The 14,224-nt window shown below is 30.5% G+C and overlaps 1 pseudogene across 1 annotated transcript; it reads right to left on the reverse strand.

Annotated features, from left to right (window-relative positions):
- Positions 1-2,001: 2,001 nt before the first annotated feature.
- On the reverse strand, positions 2,002-4,710 carry LOC115985670 (annotated as a pseudogene). The gene is made up of 2 exons (XR_004090596.1): positions 3,770-4,710; positions 2,002-2,627 (listed from the first exon to the last, which is right to left on the reverse strand). The product of XR_004090596.1 is annotated as a cytochrome P450 76A2-like (transcript).
- Positions 4,711-14,224: the final 9,514 nt, after the last annotated feature.

Raw genomic sequence — 14,224 nt, forward strand, 5'->3', positions numbered from 1 at the left:
CTGGCTCAATAGGAGATCTTTTGGATCCTATTTTACTTGAACCAACTCCATGTTACTAGCACAATCCATTGGTACATATTGTCACAGTATATATGCCACATAAATTAAACCAGAAAGGTATAGGGTTTAAGGTTATAAATTATTGAAATCTTAATATTTAATTTGCTAGATTGATTAAAAAAATTCTCTTTTAAAACTATGAAGTTTAATTTGTTCATTTTCAGGACTTGAGGTTAAATTTATCACTTTTGAACTTATAGGATTTAATTTGTTATTTTTTAAAACTTCCAGGATTATTATTTTTGAAACTATGATTTTTAATGGATAAAATCATTTTCCACACTTTAGCATTTTATTTTATGCTCAATTAGTTGCACTGTGTCATGTGTCTGATTTTTTCCCCCATTTTAAACTTTGGCTGTTTTATAAGAAAAGAAAAAAATTTCACTACTATTAAAGTGAAACTCAGTTTATCTAAATTGCGACATGGAATTTGGAACATGGGATGACGGAAAAATGGCAAACTATAACTTGGTCGATGCTGCTTCTCGCTCCACAATCTAGGTTTGTTGACTAACATGATGTAATTATGTGACTAATGCATAACAATTTTGAATAATGTTCTTACGTCTTAGTTGATTTGATTGTGATAATTCGCAGGTATATCCATTTGAATAGACGACAATATTGGTAAAATTGAATAGTTAAGGAATGTAGAATCTCAGATCATAGAATGCAGAGTATTGGTATCCAGGGCTAGAGTTGTACATCGGAGTCAAAGGTGTTGGACAAGAACACTTATCAACCATTTCTGAACAAGATGAAGTTTCAATCGCTGAAAGTTTCATCAAATATGGAAAACCAGTTCTCTATAATTTGTTCTTAGACATAATTTATGGCAGTCATAATTCTAGACATAATTTGTTCATTTTAAAGGAAGATGGAGATTTTGGAGGAAGAATATATTATATTTGATATTTGATGGAACATTCATGAGTAGGTAATGTGGTTATTCAAGAGTAATTAAAAATAACTAATTAGGCTTAAATTTATAGGGTTAAACTTTGGGTTAAGTGTTGTCCTGATGCTTTACATATAGCCCTCAAGACTTAAGGTGTTAATTATATTTAAATTAGCAATTTTCGATAACATTCATTTCTTTATATCTTATTAACACAAGTTTTATTTTTCATGAATTAAACTAGTATGAAATTTTGGAATATTTCTTATTCTTAAATGAAAAAAAAAAATTGTTCATACTTTAATCCAAATATAAAATTTTGGTTTTATCCATAAAGAATAGTTTCTAAATATTTGTTGGACATGATTCTCTTTTTCTTCTTCTTCTTCTTCTTCTTCTTCTTTTTTTTTTTTTTTTTTTTTTTTTTTTTTTTTTTTTTTTTTATAAATACCATAAGATTTGAACTTATAATGTTTGCTCTATGATAATTAGTTTTAATCATTATACCAATATATCAATTGTCTTTTTTTTTAATCCAATTAGATTCCTTCATAAAACAATTTTGTGTTCAATAATATATATATATATATATATTTTTTTATACATGATAGAATTCTACTCTAGTCTAATCTAAGTGTATATGTGTGTGAAGTTCCCTCTTGGAGACTTGAACCCCGACCCTTGCCCCCACATCTCACAAGCACTTATACTTGTGGAGTGACCATCGCACTAAGGGTGTGCGGTGATAATAAATTTCAATTTTGAAGTAAATGAGCCATAGTTGAGAATTTTCATTTAATCACCACATAGACACAATGTCTCACTGCGAAGTTTTTTTTTTTTTTTTTTTTTTTACACCAGATAAAGAAAGACATGGTTGCACTAAACGGATAAACCTTGAACTAAGTAGTGCTTCAATTTCCCCAAACATGTGCATTTATTTTTGGGGGAGGGGGGGGATTGTTGGTGACAGGAGTGAGAGAATTCAAATAATGAATTGCAAGAACTTGACTCCTAAATAAAGTGGTTCTCTCTCATTTTTAGTCTATAACAATACATTTTTTAGGCACTACCAGTAATGGTTCACTCTTTCTCATTGTTATGCCCAACCGGTCCTTCATGTCCATCGTCTCTCGAGTCACATTGCCATCAAGCTCCCAATCAAATTTGTGAAGCAATGAGCCCAAAATAAGGTGAAGGACTCTATGAGCCAAAGGCACACCTGCACACATTCTCCTCCCAGCTCCAAATGGGATTAGCTCATAATGTTGACCCTTGTAATCTATTTTTGTGCCTATAAACCTCTCGGGCTTGAAAGACAAAGGGTCATCCCACACATCTGAGTCTCTTCCAATAGCCCAAGCATTTACAAGAACTTGTGTATTTTTGGGTATGTCAAAGACTCAAACCCCATAAAGTTGGTATCTCTAATTGCTTTTCGAGGAACTAGGAATGGAATTGGAGGATGTAATCGGAGTGTTTCCTTTATTATAGCTTGTAGGTATGGAAGGTTGTCAATGTCACTTTCCTCAACCTTGTGGTTTGCTCCTACTACTTGCATAAGCTCAGCTTTAGCCTTAATCATGGAATTAGGATTGCGTAGGAGCTCAGTTAGTGCCCACTCAGTAGTGCTGCTTGTTGTTTCTGAACCAGCCATAAATAGTTCCTGCATCATATTTGCAATTATTGTTGATTAGTGAAATAAAATTTGCTAAAGAACGTTAGCCTTTGGTGGCTAAAGAAACCCTCTATAGTATAAACCCACTGCCTATGATTTTACAAAATCCAGGGCCTCCATTAAACTAAGACATTACGCCACTAATTGTTTTTTCCATCCAAAAGCGTGCGACCAAAATCTTAAAGAAGTACAAAAGAAAATAGTAATAATTCAGATCAACAAATCAATTTAGCTAAAGGAAACTTTAATCTGAATTCTATTGGGGTTGACTAGAAAAGGAAATAGGAACAAGACAAAAAATTAGGAATGCTGGTAAGTGGTTGAGAGAGAGAAACAGAGATTAGAGAGAGAAGTGAAAAATATTTTTATATTATTTTAATGCATAGTATTGTAAAATAAAAATTAGAATGCTAGTGAATTATAAAATGGTATTGTATAATTGATAAAGTAATATTTTGGGATGATAAAATATGATCGGATTGCATAAGCCATTGTGGATGCTCTAATAAGTAAATTCTAAGCTATTTTTTCTTGCAACGATGGTTCCAATGACCTACCCTTGGAGATAGAGCTCAACAAATAAATATTGCTAAACTTTTATTACACTTTGCAATTGCTTGATTTATTTATTTATTAAATGTATCAAATTCTTAAATCTTGACAGTATCCCAAGGTAAAGATAAATGAAAGGCATTAACTTATAAAATTCCTCAATCGGTTATGGAAAAATGTACTATATTATTAATATATAAATTATTCCAATATTAAATTCTCAAATCTTGTCAGTATCCTCAGGTGAAGATAAATCAACAAATCCTTATTACTATATTAGAAAAAATATAACTTAAAAAATTGCTCTTATATATATATATATAATAGTACTATATTTTTTTTTTTTTATAATGTATTCTAATGCAAGCAATTAGATTCAACATATGCTTATCTTACCGAATACGAGAAGGCATGTCACACATTCAGTATATATCTTATCTCTCTCATTCGTCATGTGAGTTTGACATATTGAGAGAGAGAGAGAGGCACATCAAATTCGTCATGTGAGTTTGACACATTGAAAAAGAGAAGCATATCAAATATATGAGATAATTACGAAGAGTTAGTAAAAGTTTTACCAAAATGAAAATATTTAGGTCCCTATCAGAAATTTTGGCAGGCTCCTCAATTCCATTGCCTTCAAATTCTAGCAACAAATCCAAGAAATCCTTCTTCTCTTCCCCTTGTTGCCTATCCATCAAGCGCTTCTTCACAAACTTGGATGCAATCTCCAAAGCTTTCCCAAGATCCCTCTCCATGTTCTTCCTAAGGCCCTGCAAGTCCAACCACCTTAGCCATGGAAAATAGTCTGACATGTTAGCATACCCGGACCACTCCATTAGTCCCATCATCGCCGTGAAAAACTCCGACCCGTCCTTCGACTGAGGATCAAGCAAGTCTTGTGATAACATAAGGTTTCCAAGTAAATTGAAGGTCATGAGGAACACAAACCTTGCCACATGAAGACCACATTTAGCTTCCAGTTTACATGCCTCTTCCTCAATCCATAACAACATGTTGTCCAAACATTTTCTACGTATAATTGCGGTGTCGTTGATGCGCTTGTGCACTAACATGTCGACTGTGACCAAGCGCCTAAGAACACGCCAATAGGAACCATAAGGGGCTAAGGCTAAAGAGCCCTTGTGGTAGTCATGGACACGCATGGTTTCAGTGATGGTGCGTTCAGCAAAAGAGAGGTCATGGTTCTTGAAGAACTCTGTGGCTGCTTTGGCTGAGAGGATTGCCATAGAGTTCATTGAGCCCAGTCTTAACCATATAACATCACCATATTTGGGTCTTAGACCAAATAGGGTACGGTGTGGCATTGTTCCAAGATCGAGCATGTTGCCAAGTATTGGCCATCCTAGCGGTCCTGGAGGAAGGCGGCAGTTAAGGCTGGGCTTAATTCGACGGTGGAGAAAGAGGAGTAGAGCTGATGAGAAGAAGAATATCAAGGAAAGAAGGAAGAAATTTGAAGAAAACTCCATAACTTCAAGAATAAGATTTTTCCCAAGTCCTTGTTGGTCTCTTCTAAAGCTCATCAATATATAGACTAATTATTACTAGTTACTACCAAAACATTAGACTGTTTAATTGTTATTATTATTGTTTAATACTAATTGTTAACCCATACTTCACAAATTTTTTTATTTTATTTATAAATTTGTAATTATTAGTCTTTAAATAAATATTACATTTTTAATGTGAATTTCTTAAAAACTATGATGAGTTTTATTGATAACGATTATAAAATCTTATGGTGTCTATTTCAAGAAATGTATTGCTTAATAGAAGTTTATATTAAATTTTTATGTATGAATCAAGTTAAATAAAAACAATAAAAAAGATTTCAATGGTTAATCAACATAAAGGTAATATTCTATCTTTTACTAAAAAAAAAAAAGGTAATATTCTATAATTATATATCCACCATCTCCCATTTAACAAATTAAAAAATATATATAAAGAGAAAAAAAAAATTCAATGTCAAAATCTTTTCTTATTTCTCTCATCTGAACTTTAGGCCATTATACTTAGTGGTGGGTCAATCATTAAGCATAAAGATCAAGAAAATTACGGCTCTTGCTCCCCATTGCATGTAGATTGAGTTGATTGCACACATGCACCACGCCCAAAAAGATTAATCTAAAGTTCTATAATGAAAATACCAAAATTTAAGAACATTGGAAAATAATAATCAATCTTTAATAGCAAAATGATCATTCAACCATAGTAATCATATACAGAAAAAGCAATCTATGAAACACATGTATTAAAACAAATCAAAGATTAAGATTATAGAGAAATCGAAATGACATAGAGAGATCGAGGTACCTTTGATAGTAGATATCAAAAACAAACATTTAGTTATAAAAAATATTTCCATCACAAATACTAAGCTTGTTAATTTTAAGATAGATACAAAGAGAACATATATAAATATTAAAATATGTAGGGAAAGAGAAATATGTATTTATGATTCAGAAGTATTGAGGGAAGGGAAAGATTGGGGAAGAGGAAGATACCTTGAACGTTTTGGCAGTTGAAAAATGTATTTGTAACTCATCCAATTAAATGTGGTAGCATAATAACAAGCTTGAAATTGAATAGAGAACTTTTGGGCTATCATATAGAATTATGGAAAATTTGAGACTTTCCATATTCATTATTTATTTTTTAACCGAAAATGTTTACAGAGAGAAAATAATTACCTTTATAAATGATAACTATATTTTCTATTCCAAAATTTATAAATGATAATTGCTTGTACACTTAATAGTTAATACTGTCATATTACTATTCATTTCTCCTGACTTCTTTTTTTTGTCATCGTTCACCAAACAATATTTATGTCTTCTATGACATAAAATATATATTAATTCTAAAGTGTTAAACAGATTAATTTTTAAAAATTTTGATGCATTTCTCTCCCTCTTGGTCCTTCCTAAAGCTCCCATCAATTCATAAACTGTTTGTTTATTTCAAATCTCATGAACTATTTATTAACACCAAACCCTCATAGAGTGTTTCTTTTTTTAATATTGATTATACCCTGGCATAGGGAAACAACAGTACTGTTCTAATGAAGGTATGCTATGTAATATTGAGAAAATGACCCTCTTTAATTGAAAGGAATCCATGATCGATTCAGATTAAAATATTACAAATTTATAAAAAGATGTACATATTTTCGTTTCATTTAAAATTTTATATGATATATCAGTTTGTACACGGTTAGATTTAGGAAATAAAATCTTAACCGTGATATGAACTCTCTCGATCTTAAAACCCTTGCCTTGTAAGTTTTTTGGAGGATTACTATGTATTGCATATGGGAACAGAAATGTTAGGATTTTTTTGGTGATCAAGGCTGATAAGGGCATTATCAAGATCATTAAATGGTAGGTCAAGGCTCAAGTGGGGAATTAGGGCAGCTTCATAAATTTGTTCTTGAATAAAGTTTTGTGCAGTAATTGGGGCTTTAAACATTATGTCATAAATAAGAAGATTAGGTATATCAATATGTAGTAATATAATTGTCGTTGTTAGTTGCCGGATGTCTTAGTTTGGTTTACAGTTTGTAGATTTTTTTAAGGCTAGGACTTTCCCTGAGCCTATCCTTGCTGTTTGTAGTGTTGGTTTTAGTGTTGTTTGTTACACACCAGAGTTTTTGCCTTTGTTTTGGTGTTTGTAGCTTGCATGCTGCTTCATATTTTTGGTTCTCTTTGAATTGATTTTAAATTCCTTTTTCTTTGTGAATAAAGTTTACTAATTTATTAAAATAATTTTTTCAGGAATGAAATTGTAACAATTAAATTAATAATAAATTTAGGAATTGGGATTTTATTATGTAACAAAAATTTTGCTCTAAAACAATGGCGATTGAATTGCATTAATTTGTATGCAATATGATGGAATTTTTTGAAGTATTGGGTAGGTCAGCTGCTGATATGATTCCATCCATGCCACCTTATTCTTATTTTAATTGCAATTCTTCATTATATATAAAAAATTTGGAGTCCTGCTTGTTGTGACTGGAACACAAAGTCCAGAGTGTAGAGTTAATTAGACCTTCTATATATATTACAGATAAGTATGTTATCATCTAATATGTATTACATAAAAATATTTCTCTTTAAGTTCAATAAACTTGAGTCAAGATGGACAAAATTATTCAATTCAACTCATATTTAATCAGCTATCTTTTTTTTAGGAGGAAGAAAAAAAAAAAGAAAAAGAAAAAAAGCCTTTTTTTTCCTTCAACTTTTAACATCAACACAATTGTTAGGATAACTTTACATTCATTACAAATTCTATGAATACTCAATTATTTTAAGTAATTAGTGTATATATATATATATATATATTACTTATAATTAGTAGAATTGTGACTCTATACAAATGAATATAAGAAACCTAAGACCTTCTAAAAATTAAATTTAACAAAATAATTTTATTTATAAATATTATATTATAAAATTAGTTGGCATTTGTAATTTTTTAGGCCATAAATATTATATATATATTTATATTATTTTAAAAAAAAATTGGACTACCCATTTATTTAATCAATATCTATTTAGAAATCTTTTAAGGCCCCTGGCCCTAAAGTGGCTCCATATCTAGTCCTTATATTTTATGTAGTATGGACTTGAGTAGTGATTTAAAAGGATCATGTGGCTCACATTATCAGTTAAAAATAAATAAAAATTAAAGCACTGCCTCTAGAGTGTAAATATAAAATTCTTGGTTAGATTGCGATTTTTTGTTTTCCTTCCTATACAAACTCTTGTTTACCTTCCATAGCTTTTTTTTTTTTTTTTGGAGAAACCCATAGCTATTCTTTTTTATATAAGGTTTCTGTTAATAGGATGCCCATAAAGCATTTATTAATAGACCGATTTAGAAAAGTGGTAATATGAAAACATAGGAATTATTACTGCCAAAACATTAGATTGTTTAATTTTATTTTATTTTTTTAGTACTAGTTGTTAACGTGTGCTTTGCATAATTTTTATTTTATTTGTAAATTTGTAATTATTAATCTTTAAATAACTATTTCCTTTTTTTTAATATGAATTTCTTAAAAAAAATATAGTGAGAGTTATCCACTATGTATGAATCAAGTTAAATAAAAACTAAAAAGAATATTTCAACTATTAATCAAAATAAAGGTACTATTCTGTATTTTTCTAAAAAAAGAGGTAATATTTTATAATTATATATCCACCATCCCCCATTTAGCTAAGTAAAAACAAATAAATTTAAAGAGAAAGAAATAAAAGTTTTTCAATGTCAAAATCTTTTCTTATTTCTCTCATGTGAACTTTGGGCCATTATGCTTAGTTGTGGGTTAATCACTAAGCATAAAAATCAAGAAAATTACGGCTCTTGCTCCTTGTAGCATGTAGATTGAGGTGATAGAACACTTGCACCATGCCCAAAAAGATTAATCTAAAGTACAACAATAAAAACACCAAAATTTAAGAACATTAGAAAATAATAATCAATCTTTAATAGTAAAATGATCGATCAATGTTAGTTATCATATATATATATATATATATAAAGCAATCTATGAAACACATGTATTAAAACAAATCAAAGATTAAGATTATAGAGAAATCAAAGTGAGAGAGAGAGAGAGAGAGAGAGAGAGAGAGAGAGAGAGAGAGGTACCCTTGATAGTAGATATCAAAAACAAACATGTAGTGATAAAAAAGAAATTCCATCACAAATACAAAGCTTGTTAATTTTAAGAGAAAAACAAAGAGAACATATATATAAATATGAAAATATGTAGGGAAATAGAAAATTGTATTTATGATTCAGAAGTATTGAGGGAGGGGAAAGGTTGGGAAAAGGTTGGGGAAGAGGAAGATACCTTGAATGTTTTGGTAATTTAAAAATGTATTTGTAAGTCATCCAATTCAATGTTTTGGTAACTGAAGATACCTTGAAGTCATCCAATTATGAAAATTTTGAAAAAAAAAAAATAGAATTATGAAAATTTTGAGACTTTCCATATTCAATATTTATTTTTTAACCAAATGTGATTATGGAGAGAAAATAATTGCCTTTATAAATGATAACTATATTTTCTATTCCACATTTCATAAATGATAATTGGTTGTATACTTAGAGTGCCTTTGGGAAGTAATGAAAGTTGTAGTTTATTAGAGTTTTTAGTTTATTTTTACTACTATTCATGGGTCCTATTACACTTTTTGGAAATTTCTTTCATAGATCCTATTGTACTATTTAACTTTTTTCTACGGTACTTTCAGTACAAAGTTTTCAATTTAAACTAAACAAATTGTTCTCAAACGGACCCTTCATAGTTAATACTATCATACTACTATTCATTTCACCTGACTTTTTTTTTTCATCGTCCACCGAACAAATATTTATATCTCCTATGACATAAAATATATAAATATTTATGTCATCTTAGGTTTAATGACAGCCTCTTAGGAACCATGGAATCCAGCTTAAGCGGTGGACCAGTTCATTTCAACTGTTTCCCCAATTTTAATGTAGCCCTTGATGACCCTCACATCTTGAAGGTCTTCACCTTCAACATTAAGACACATGGAACTCTTATGTTGAATGGAACCAGATAGCTAGCCCTTATATATAGAATATATTATAAGTGCATTAGAACAAACATGTCTATCCAATCCATAGACAAAAGAAAGTTTGGAGAAACCACTCTCATCCAAACCTCAGACGTTAGATCTACAGTTCAGGTACCTAGAACCCTGAAATGGTCGGAAATAACCTTCCTAGAAAGATGGACTTTAGAGAATGAGAATTATCATCTACAGATCCAAAACCGAGATAGGAACCCAGATCTAGATCTCGTCCAGCAGTTAGCTGATGGAATGGTTAGACTCAGTTTTGACCAGTCTAGGTTTAGGACACCCTTAGAATATGTTGAACCCAGGCCCAGATCCTCGATAGATCTATACCAAGATCCCAGGTCTAGATCCTCATTAGATCTACGCCAACCTTTTAAGCAGCCAACTATCTTTCTTAAAGATAGACCTTCATCCCATTGTAGTTCATCTAGAAACCTAGCTCCCTTTCCCAGATCTAGAAGAGACCTAAGACCAGAATTCCAAGGTGTAAAAACCCATTCCCAGGTTAGTACCCTTTGTTACACAGCCAAGCAAGACTCAGTAACTGATCAAGAAGAAGACAGCACTAGTCAAGACAGTCAAAAGCCTCCTTCACCATCAGGAACTGATATGCGAGATCCCTTTCAGCTGGAAAATTTGAAGTGTTGCTATTAAAATAAGAGTAAGGTGTCATGGATGGAAGCATGCCAGCATCCGACCTACCTAATAGGTGTGTGTATATATATATATTCCTCCTACTACTATAGTAAAATTAGTAAAATAGTACAACAAACATAACTCTAAGATACAGATTAAGTATGCTATCTTTTTTTGAGGGGAAGAAAAAAAGAAAAAAAAAAAAAGCCCTTTTTTTCCTTCAACTTTTAACATCAACATAATTGTTAAGATAACTATGTATTCATTACAAATTTTATGAACACTCAATTATTTTAAGTAATTATTATATATAACTTATAATTAGTAGAATTTTGACTCTATACAAATGAATATAAGAAATCTAAGACCTTCTTCTAAAAATTAAATTTAACACAATAATTTTATTTATAGATATATTACAATATTAATTGGCATTTTAAATTTTGTAGGCCATAAATATTATATATATTTATATAATATTTAAAAAAAAAATTGGACTACCCACTTATTTAATCAATATCTATTTAGAAATTTTTTAGGGCCCCTGGCCCTAAAGTGGCTGCATAGCTGCTCCTTATATTTTTGTAGTATGGACTTGGGTAGCGATTTAAAAGGATCGTATGGCTCACATTATTAGTTAAATAAAAATAAAAATTAAAGCACTGCCTCTAGAGTGTGAATATATACAATTCTTGTTAGGTTGTGATTTTTTGTTTTCGTTCTTATACAAACTCTTGGTTAGTTTGTGTAAGGGTTTTGTTAATGGGATGCCCTTAAAACATTTGTTAATTAATTATTTTTAAAAAGTTTTAATATAACTATATAGGAAATATAAATAATAATAAAAAAGTCAACTATTTTTTTTTCATAAAAAGTTTTTAAAAATATTTCTTAATTGTTAATTTTTTCCTTTATATAAAACAAAGAGGAAATCTTTACATAGTCTTAGAGCATCTCCAGCAGATTAGATAATATTTTGTATTATTTGGAGAATGAACAGTGGTGACTTTTACCTTTTAGTTTTCCACTTTTTCAAATACACTTTCCAACAAATTATTTATCTCATTCTCTATCTCATTTAAATATTATTTCTTCATTCATTATTTATTCTTTTTTTAACAACTACACATCTTCCAAGATTTTTTTATTCAATACCTGATTATTATAATTAAAAAAAAAAAAAACATTTGAAGAATGAATAATAGCCCATCAGACTTGATGAGCTACTGTTTATAAGCCAAAAAAAATTCCGGGTATAGAGTCCATCGGAGACCTATTTTGTGTGTTTACTCTCTATAGTAGAGATGATTTTGTGTTTATCTCTCCTGTTGGAGATGCTCTTAGAGTAGTATTCCAAACTCACACATAAGATGCAGATCTCATAGTGGGTCCCACATGTGAGCCTGCTCTCTACGTGAGATGCTCTGGCCCTCCGAGACAATTTAAGTTTTTTTTGAAAGCATAAGCATTTGGAAGAGGTTATTCGCTTTTATATGTGGACAACGAGCAGGTAATGAGGTAATGACATTGATGTAAATATAGTTTAAAATCATGTACTGCACCTATAGTTTTATCCAATAAAATAGTGACATGGTTCAAATCCTAACTTTTGCCATTTGAATCCTACGTCTGTACATTAAATTAAGAATTAATAACATATAACATTGTCAGTAGGGGAAATTAGATTCATTTCCCATTACAGTCGTTCTGGTTCAGCACCATATAGGCCTTAGGGTTGTCGTTGTCGGGTGAAATACAAATCCTTCGGTCTTGAATTTACAAAAAGTAGTGTCTATGTTTATGAAACTCATCGATCCGTAGAAGTGGAAATTTTTTGCAACAAATCACGAAGTGCCACATGCTATTAAGTGGTTGGTCTCACTATTATTATTTAGAGACCAAGAGAAATATTTGAAGTGTTTCTAAATAAAAATTACAAAGAATACTTAGGGGTCAATCACACGTTAACACATGTTGATATTTGATTTAAAATGACATAAGTAGTAAAACACTTTGGCAAATGAAATAACGCCATATGTCCCTTGGAAAACAAGATATAAAGTTTCTTCATTCAAATCATGTCCCGTGTTACCAATGAGAATCAATCACGTGTCTTCAAATCTCCTATAAATAGAGACTCTTCTCAGTCTTATGGAGGAGTTCAAGCACATTCAGAAATCTCAAAATTTTGCCGAAATCAAGCTCTGGAGCCACCAAGAATTTCAATAACTTCAACCTTCGAATATCATACACATTTAAATAATTCTTCTAGATCTCAAAGTTCATTAAACCAAGCTCAAAAACCTCTAGAAACTCCAAGAGACTATAAAATAGTGAAACTCTACAAATTCAAGCCTCTAAAACTCCAAAGAACTTCCACTACAAATCTTCGAAGACAGAACATTTGAAAAACATTCGTTTAAATTATTCTTCGAAGTCTCAAATCTTTACTAGAATCAAGCTTTAAAACCTCTAGAAACTTCAAAGACTTTGATCCATCGAAGTTCCATTGGATTTAAGCTCTAAAGTCCCGAAGAACTTTCACCACAAATCTTCAAAGATCAAGAACATTCGAAAAACACACAAAGAATACTGAAAAACGAAAAATTTCTAACAAGTACACATCACAATTCATTTTCATGGATTTTTCAATTCACTTTCTAATCAAAGTGAAGAACAACTTGTGTTCAAATCAAGACAATTCTTGAATTGAAGACTTTTCTAGGGAGATCAAATTAGATGATTATTCTATTGTATTAGAATTTAAATACAAAGAATTGTACCAACAAATTCATCAATACAAAAATATATAGCGAAAATACCATTTTAGTTCCTACATTTTGAGGTCATAGTCAATTTAGTCTTATATTTTGGTAACAGTCAATTTGGTTATTGTTATTTTCAACTTACAGTCAAATAACAGTGACCAATGAGTTAATGGTAGGAACTAATTTGACTACAAGTTGAAAATAACAAGGACCAAATTAACTATTACCAAAATGTAGAGACCAAATTGACTGTGATCTCAAAAATATAGGGACCAAAATGTTGTTTCCGCCAAAATACATTTGTGAAACTATTTATTTTGTTTGATTTTCGTACTTGAGATTTTGTGCTTCCTGTTCGGCTTACAAGACCTTATATGATATGTACTACAGTACCACCATGTGTAGAAGTATTTTCTTTTGATGGGGAATCTCATTGGAGTACTCTCTAATACAAGTCATGGGCATAAAATAACCGATCAGGGCTTACCTTGAAGCAGCTTCAAATGTCATTACTTCACCACTGTATGTGTATCTTAGTATGGCTATCTTGATATTTAAAATAACAGTGTATACTTACACCATGTACATTATTCGTCATTATGTAACACTTTTATAAGCTCAGAATTTTTTTTCAAATGATTTTAATAATAGTACGTATGCGTATGTCCGTAAAACTAAAAGAAGAAGAAAAAAAAAAAAAACTACTCATGTCATACAAACAATTCCCAATTTTTTTTTGAGTAGAAATGATAGTAGACTTTATTAATTTATATAGAATCATTTTGTACAATGAGGAAGAGAAAAGAAGGGCATTCTTCTAACCAAAGAATAATTTTCTCTTTCTCTCTCTTTTGCAACACTAACTAAATCTAGAACCGCACAATTACATCATAAAGGAAAAATTAAAAATAAAGTCAAAACTATCTCTAATCCAATTAATGTCTTCAAGGATCCAAGCAACCTCAAGTAAGCAAATTCTATCAAA

This window comes from Quercus lobata, chromosome 4, assembly GCF_001633185.2.
Source record: "Quercus lobata isolate SW786 chromosome 4, ValleyOak3.0 Primary Assembly, whole genome shotgun sequence".
Lineage (NCBI taxonomy): Eukaryota > Viridiplantae > Streptophyta > Magnoliopsida > Fagales > Fagaceae > Quercus > Quercus lobata.